Source organism: Aotus nancymaae, unplaced genomic scaffold (genome assembly GCF_030222135.1).
Source record: "Aotus nancymaae isolate 86718 unplaced genomic scaffold, 86718_ANA_hifiasm-v0.15.2.pri h1tg000040l, whole genome shotgun sequence".
Taxonomy (NCBI): domain Eukaryota; kingdom Metazoa; phylum Chordata; class Mammalia; order Primates; family Aotidae; genus Aotus; species Aotus nancymaae.
In genome coordinates, this window is record NW_026988454.1 from 8634236 (window position 1) to 8641919 (window position 7684).

General features: G+C 49.1%; 1 pseudogene; it reads right to left on the bottom strand.

Moving 5' to 3' along the window:
* Positions 1–3367: 3367 nt before the first annotated feature.
* LOC105717964 (large ribosomal subunit protein uL3-like) lies at positions 3368–4573 on the bottom strand (annotated as a pseudogene).
* Between the last annotated feature and the right edge of the window lie 3111 nt (positions 4574–7684).

A 7684-nucleotide genomic window follows, 5' to 3' on the forward strand; every position in this document is an offset into this window, starting at 1 on the left:
TACTTGGGGTAGATTTTTTTTCATTGCATTCGATGCCTAGAGCAGTCCCTTCACTGAAGCCAGGGAGATCTGCCGGCAGTGGCAGCGTGTGTTTCTCTCCTTCTGCAGTTGCTGCTGGTGGCCTTGGACTGCTCTGTGCTGGAACCTTCTTCAGCGATTCTAGATACACTTTGCCACGGCTCAGCTCTCACTCCTTGCCTCCTCCATCCTGCTTTTGCTCTTTAATATCTGTGTCAACAGAAGTGGTTCAATCTGATGGGTTACCACCCTTCTTGAGACCACAGTCATAGCACCACCAAAGGCGCTCAGCAGTGGCTCTCTCGGTAACTCACGCTGAGCTTTGTGCCAAGTTTCACACCCATCTGGTTAAACAATTTAGCCACTTAATTGAACAAAGCTGATGGATAACACGAGGTGGAACTACACACAGATTGCTCATGGCCAATCCTTTCCCCAACTGAAATACCAGTTCATAATCTTCATTGAAGCCAACTCAGAACTTATTTGATTACTCCAGACATAAATTGAAGTGGTTGGCGGAAGAAAGCATAAATCAGCAATAAATAAAATGATACCTTGTGGAAATATCACTAAAGAGTCATCTTTGGGGTAAAACATATTGAGGTTTTGAGTCCTTTCAAAAATACTTTGATGAGAAGAATCCATTTTGGAATAAGTTCTCTATGTAGTGAATAATGCTATAGAAAATACAGTTCTAAAATTAAAAATAAGAATGAGTAATTTGGCTTAAAGACCTGAAGTGGGAGTCTTACTGGTGTGATTCCCAACTTGACAACAAAAAAACGTATTTCAGGAAATCCTTGTCAGCCCCCACCCGTACACCCCATTGAGTAGAGATGGGATAGTGTCAAAGAGCAACACTTTTAAGTTAAATGGTATTTCATTCATCCCAACAGCATCCACATACACATGGAAATATCAGCAGTATGCATTGTTCCTATGGATTTATGGACCTCTTGCTCTGCTCCCAACATGGAACCATTGCTCAGCGTTTGGGAAACACTTGTCCATTACGTGCAATATCAATGCTGCCCAAAAGGCTAAGCCTGGGAGGAAGTGAAGTCTTTAAGATGCTGGTATTGTTCATGTAACCACTGGTGACAGAAACCGATGATTCTGACTTAGGTTCCGTCTCCAGAGAAAACCATTCCTAGAGATGCAAGCTTTCATTTTTGTCAGATGACTGTGGCTGATTTTCACTTGATAATCTTTTTTAAAAAATCCTCATAAATCAAAAATAGCAAGGAATCATATTTTCTTTAGGCAATTAATAATGAACAAGTAGCTTTCCAGATCAAATATGAATGGAAATTACATGTCTAGAGGAAATTCACTTATTCCAAATCAGAGCTGCTCCAGGTTTGTGTCAGTCCGGACAATCAATGTCCAGACAACATTTTTGCCTGGGAATGGCTCTTATTAAGTGGGCTTTGTCAATTATTTAATTTTTTTGTTTGTTTGTTTGACACAGAGTCTCACTCTGTCGCCAGGCGCCAGGCTGGAGTGCAGTGGTGCAATCTCAGCTCACTGCAATCTCTGCCTCCTGGGGAGCAATTCTCCTGCCTCAGCCTCCCGAGTAGCTGGGACTACAGGCACATGCCACCACGCCCAGCTAATTTTTGTATTTTTTAGTAGAGATGGGGTTTCATCATGTTGGTCAGGGTGGTCTCGATCTCTTGACCTCGTGATCCGCCCGCCTCGGCCTCCCAAAGTGCTAGAATTACAGGCGTGAGTCACCGCACCCAGCCAATTATTTAATATTTTTAAAGGTTTTAACTTTCTGCTATTTCAATATCTCATATTCAATATGCAAACACAGTTCACAGAGTTCACATAAAGCACCCTTAGGCAAATGCCTGCACGTGTGTATTTATGAAGTTAAAAGCACAACCCTGGTTGGTTCGCTTTATGGTTCTTGAAAAGCTGGATAGAAATGGCCTGCGTGTGCCCTAAACTGCACTAGGTCCTGTGGACAGGTAAGACATTGGCCGCGGGAACCCTCCCAGAGTGCAGGAAGGGGCCAGGGTTACCTGAGTGCATTTGACAGTGGAGCTACCTGCACTGCAAGGCCATGTGCAACCACCTACTCTGAGGTCAGGAGACCTCACGGAGGGCAGCTGGACCATGTCAAAGGCTCCAGCCACCTGACCTGGCCAGGGGCATGCAGACTCTCGGTGGGTGTAAAATGTCCCATTTTTAAACGTGGTCTTTCCTTCTGGAGTCAATCACATTGAGGCCATTGGGAACACAACAAAGAAGGTCCCTTGGGGAGGAAAAACGTTGTCTCTGTATCCCCTGGGATGGGGACATCGTCATCGATGACTGAAGACAAAGAGTTGTAGAATGACAGGGGATGGGGGCGGAAAGGAGGGAAGGGGTGGCCAACCTTTGGTCGCCACTCACAGCCCCTGCCTCCCAGCAGGGAGAGGATCCAGGATAGGGTGTGTCCAGAGTGAGTGCCAGGAGTGCTAGGTGTGTCTCCCAGCCTGTCTGCACCCTGCAGGGACAGGGCGCGGGCGCTGGGGAACTTGGGAGTGCAGCAGGGGGGCAGCCCCTTGCTCCCCCTCCTCCCAGCTTCGCCCCTGGGTGCTATGCTGCCGTGCCTGCCTGGGGCTCCGGGGAAGGCCGATCCTGCAAGGCAGCCGCAGGGCACCTTCGGGACTGGTTTGTGAGCTCTGGGAAGGCCAGAGGGAGGAAAAGTCACTGTCCTTAGATTGTTCATGTAAATATGACCCTCTTTTACCACCAGCAACAAGAACCTAGGATGCTCTGTTTGCCACCAACACATGCTCATGGGCCTGCTAGCACTGCCGCCTGTCCTGTCCTATTTCTCTAGGGAGCATTGGGCAGGAAGCAACTGCGCACCAGGTACAAGGCGGAAGCCTGGTGCTGTGATTTCTGTGTGGAGATCCTTCACCGTTTCTCCCATTCCTTGCCGCTTTGGCCGGGTGGGCTCAGCGCCCTGGGGAGTGCCCCTCCCAGGCAGGAGTGCCTGTGATGTGCCCGCTCCCACAGCCCCAGGACGCTCCCAGGGACTGAAGCACCGGGTTCTTCTGCACACGCCGGAAAAACACCCTGAGCTCAGGGAGAAAGGGGCACGTTGGTTCAAATGCATGGAAACAAGAACAGGCCAGGAAGGAAGGCCTGGACTTTTGGCTGAGGTACCTGAGGTACACAGGAAGATTCCAGGGAGCTGGGACCTTTTTTGTGTTATGCTAATATATAGCTGTGCAATTCCATTCATTCTTCTTCTAAAACCACAGTATTTCAGGACGTCAAAAAAGAAAATGAAAAAACTAAAGTCATCTAGCCAACCTTCCTGATTTTTTTTTTTTTGTCAGTGGAAAATAACTTTTACTGAGACCCCACCAGCTGCAAAATCTATTCCTGGCATTAAGCTCCTTCTTCCTTTGCAATTCGGTCTTTCTTGAGTGGCCGCATGAATGCTTTCTTCTCCTCCACGGTCTTGAAGCAGGCATGGCCAAGCTTGGAGGTGGTGTCAATGAACTTAAGGCCAATCTTCTCCAGAGCCCGCCGCTGGGTCTGCACCAGCGAGGACTTGCGGGGGGTGAGCACTCGCTTCCTGGTTCCCACCACACAGCCTCTCGGTGTGACATAGTCACTGGTCACTTCACCATAGTGGACAAAGCCACCCAGAGGGTTGATGCTCTTGTCAGACAGGTCATAGTGGGTGGAGGCATTGTTCTTGATCAGCTTGCTGTCCTTGATGAGGTAGCGCTGGCCAACCTTACAGATCTTCTTGTTGATCTCAGTGTGGTGATGGTAGCCTTTCTGCCCAGCGCATGCCACAGAGAAGGCCACATGGGCAGGATGTCATGCCCCAATACAGGTCACCTTGCACAGGCCTCGGTGGGTCTTGCAGGGCAGCTTCTTGGTCACCCCGGAGACGTCAATCATCTCTTCCTACCCAAACACTTGATTGACAGGTACCTGCTGCTCCAGCCTCTCGCGGGCCCAGTCCAGCTTCTTGGCCACGGTGCCTCCGTTCACCTGGATCTCCACCAGGTGGGCCTTCTTCTGGCGCAGAGGAAGCAGGCGCATCTGGGTGTGGGCAATGACGCGGATGACTTGGCAGTATTTCTTCATGCTGCTGAAGTCCTTCTCCAGCTGCTTCTTGCCATCCTCATCCTGCCGTTTCTTGCAGTACTTGGTGAAGGCCTTCTTCTTAGATTTATGCCAGTTCTTATAGAAATGCCCATTGCACTCATGCTGATATGCTCAGTGAAGATGGTCTTGAAGGTCCAGAGGCCTCGAGGGGTTTCCATGCAGCCCACAACCACCATGGGTGGCGTCTCCACAATGGTCACAACCTCTACCACCTCCTTCTTGTTCACCTTGGATCCTGACCTGTTGACTTCCGCTCCATATGGGTCATGCCAGTCTTGTATCCCAGGAAGGCTGTCAGGTGGACCGGCTTGGAAGGGTCATCCTTGGGGAAGCTCTTCATCTTCCCATGATGCCTGCTGCTGCGCTTCCGAGGTAGGAAGCCGAGGGACCCATGTCTAGGAGCAGAGAACTTTCTATGAGACATCACTCCATCAAATCCCGCAGATAGAGGTCCAACCTTCCTGATTTCACAGCTTAGGAAATCGTGGCCCAGAGAGGTTAACCACTTACCGGGGAGGAGAGGGGTCACACAGCAATTTAGTGGCAGAGCTGGGATTAGAACCTGTGTCTCTTGTCTAGTTTCCTGGCTCTTCCCAGTTTATCTTGTGTTCTGAGTCACTGTTCTTCTCAACTGGGTCAGGGTCTCCAGGGGCCAGCTTCCCATTCGTTCCCACAGGCCTCAGGGCAGCAGCAGGCAGAACATGAAGACCGGGACTCACCCCTGCTGCACCTCCATCCTGTTTACAGAATTTAGAATCCAGGCCCTGCTTTCAGGGACACCACTCCTGCTCCATCCTTGTTCCTCACGCATTCCTCCCAATTCTGGGACCATCTACCATAGCGTCATCCTCAGCTGACCATTTATGATGACTGCAGCTTCACACAGACTCCACAGAGCCACATGTGTCCATATGCACACACGCACACACACGTGTGTGTACCTCTGATGCCAAGAGGGCACAGCCTCCGTGGCTGAACCATGGCCCTACTGGGCAGGTCCAATGGGAACAGTTAGTTCACCTGGCACATCAGTGCCGGTCTGTCCTCGCCCATTCTGTGCTCAGAGCCACATTCCAGGTCCAGCCTCACCAGCATCTGGGGGCCCTCTGGACCCAAGCCCAGGGCCAACCCAGCACACACAGCATTTTCGTGGAATGAGGGAAACCTGTCCCCTGCAGTGGATGGATTAAATGCATCACATCTGTGAGGATGAGTGAGAAAAAGGCTGCCAGCAACCCCATGCCAGGGCTCAGGGCTCAGCAGAGCTGGGTGGGCTTCAGCCCGTGGGTGCCCCTTGCCAGATAGAGTCTGCCCAAGCACCTGCAGACCCCTCCCAGTTACATGGTCTTTCTTTTCCTCCCTACTTCCCAGGACATGGGACGAGAGAATAAAAGTGAGATTAATTAGTGAAGAAAAACCAGCAAAAACAACAGGAATATGGAGGCAATGATTTCAAAAGATGACAACCCATCATTCCAGTGATGGGACACAGTTTCCAACTCTGACACAAGCATCCTTGAATCTGGCACTTATGACCAGCCACTAGGAACCGGCACCACTCAGGCACACACATCTGTGAACAAAAAAACACAGGGCGATCTGCTTTCTCTTTTCAGGGAAGACCCTAGGAGCCCTGTTTATAAACATTTTGAGGCTCCCTGAAGTCACAGGGTTGCCATTCTTTCCCATAGTAAGGCCACAAGGTAAATACGTTTTCTTCTCTTCTCTCTGACCGGGCAGGAGATTGCTTCCGCTCATAAAATTGTCTGTAATCTCTTCTGCAGGGAGGTTTCTTCTGTGGCTTAGGGTCTTCTTTCCTTCCGTACTGGTCCTCACCTCCCAGCCCCCTATCGCATGGGGATCTCGCTTTTGCTGGCCTGATGGCCCCTTCTGGTTTAACTTCCCTGGCAGCCTGCCGAGGTGCAGCCTCCTACAGCTGGACATGAGCTCTGGTCTTCGTCCTCGACCCTGTCGCAGCCAGCCAGCCACTAGCCAGACAGCCTGGTAAATACGGCAGTGGAAATTCAGCTGACGAGTGGAGGGTTTCCAACATAAATTTCCCTTTTCCCACCACAATTTTATAGAACTTTGCAAAGATGCACATCAGCACTTTTGCAAGTTGGGCTGTCTCCTGAAAAGCAACAAGCCTGTCAAAGCTTTAACTTTTTATGTTGTTATTTCTAATGGTTTGATCAATTACCAAGCACATGGTGTTCCTGTAACCCTATCCCAGGCTATAAGAAGAGGGTTTGAATACCACGGTTTTAGAAATGTCTGCTTGCCACGTCAAGGAGAGTTTTATGTAATCCTTAGTACATTTTCTCTTTATCCTGACATCTCATTGCTATTTTTATTTTAGTATATTGGAGTACATTTAAACTCTGGATGCCCAAGCCAACATTTCTATAAATCGTCTTTCTGCCCTCTGTTAATAAGTGAATCTCCAGCAGAGAGGACTGGCTTGCTTAGCTGACAACTCCTACGCAATGGGACTAAAGTCGGAAAAGGTTATTAATAAATGGCAGCCATAGCTGAAAGTGCAAGAAGTTCTAGCAAATTCCAAAACTATTTTATAGGCTCTTGATCTCATCAGGCCCTCTTTTGAAAAGGAAGTTTACTGGGCAGTTTCTTAACTTCCTATACTTCTCAGACTAATCTCAGAGCATTCACAAGGGCAAATTGGTTTCACTGGCTTGACCTTAAACCCTTCCAAGTGAATCAAACAGTGAATGTTTAGAATATACGTCCTAATCAACACTAGGAACTTCTCTAACGTATAATGTTTTCTTAGTTATGTCCCAAAACAAAACCTTGCCAAGAAGAATTAGCTTGATTTAGAGATATGACTGGTCTTACACAATTTGAGCTCTTTGAGGGCAAAACTGATATGTGATTATCTTTGTATTTAAACATCTCAAAAAGTAGTTTTTGTAACTGAATGGAACCTAAAACCAAGGCCTGGACAGCCTCTCCAGGTCCTAAGAGGCCACAGCATGCCCCTGGCCTTGGCTCACACAGCTGCCCCTCCGAGGAGGACGCTGGCTGCCCCACACCCCAGCCGCTGGGGTGGCGCCTCTTCACCTCTCGAGACCCGTCTTTTCAAACTCTTTCTCGAGCCGCTTTTATTCACCACACCCCCGGCCCCCTGCACGCACTCCAGTACAATTGCTCATCCTTTCTATCAGATTCCCACTGCATCTTATACATCCCCATCTCCTCACAAGCGACACTTCATTGCACTTACAGATGTGTGTGTAGATTCCACTTTCTCCGCCAGGGTTTCTCAAGCTCTGCACTGTTGACATTCGGGGCCAGATGACTCTTTGCTGTAGCATCCAGTGCATTGTGAGGTATTTAGCAGCGTCTTGGCCCCTGCCTGCTGGGGGTCACTAGGAATCCTCCCCTAGTGGTGACAGTCAAGGCTGTTAGGCATTGCTACATGTCCTCTGGGAGGCAGAATTGTCGCCATTGGAAACCACTGTGCTAGACTCAAAGCTCATGAGAGTGATGGCAATGTTTTATTTCTCTTTAAATT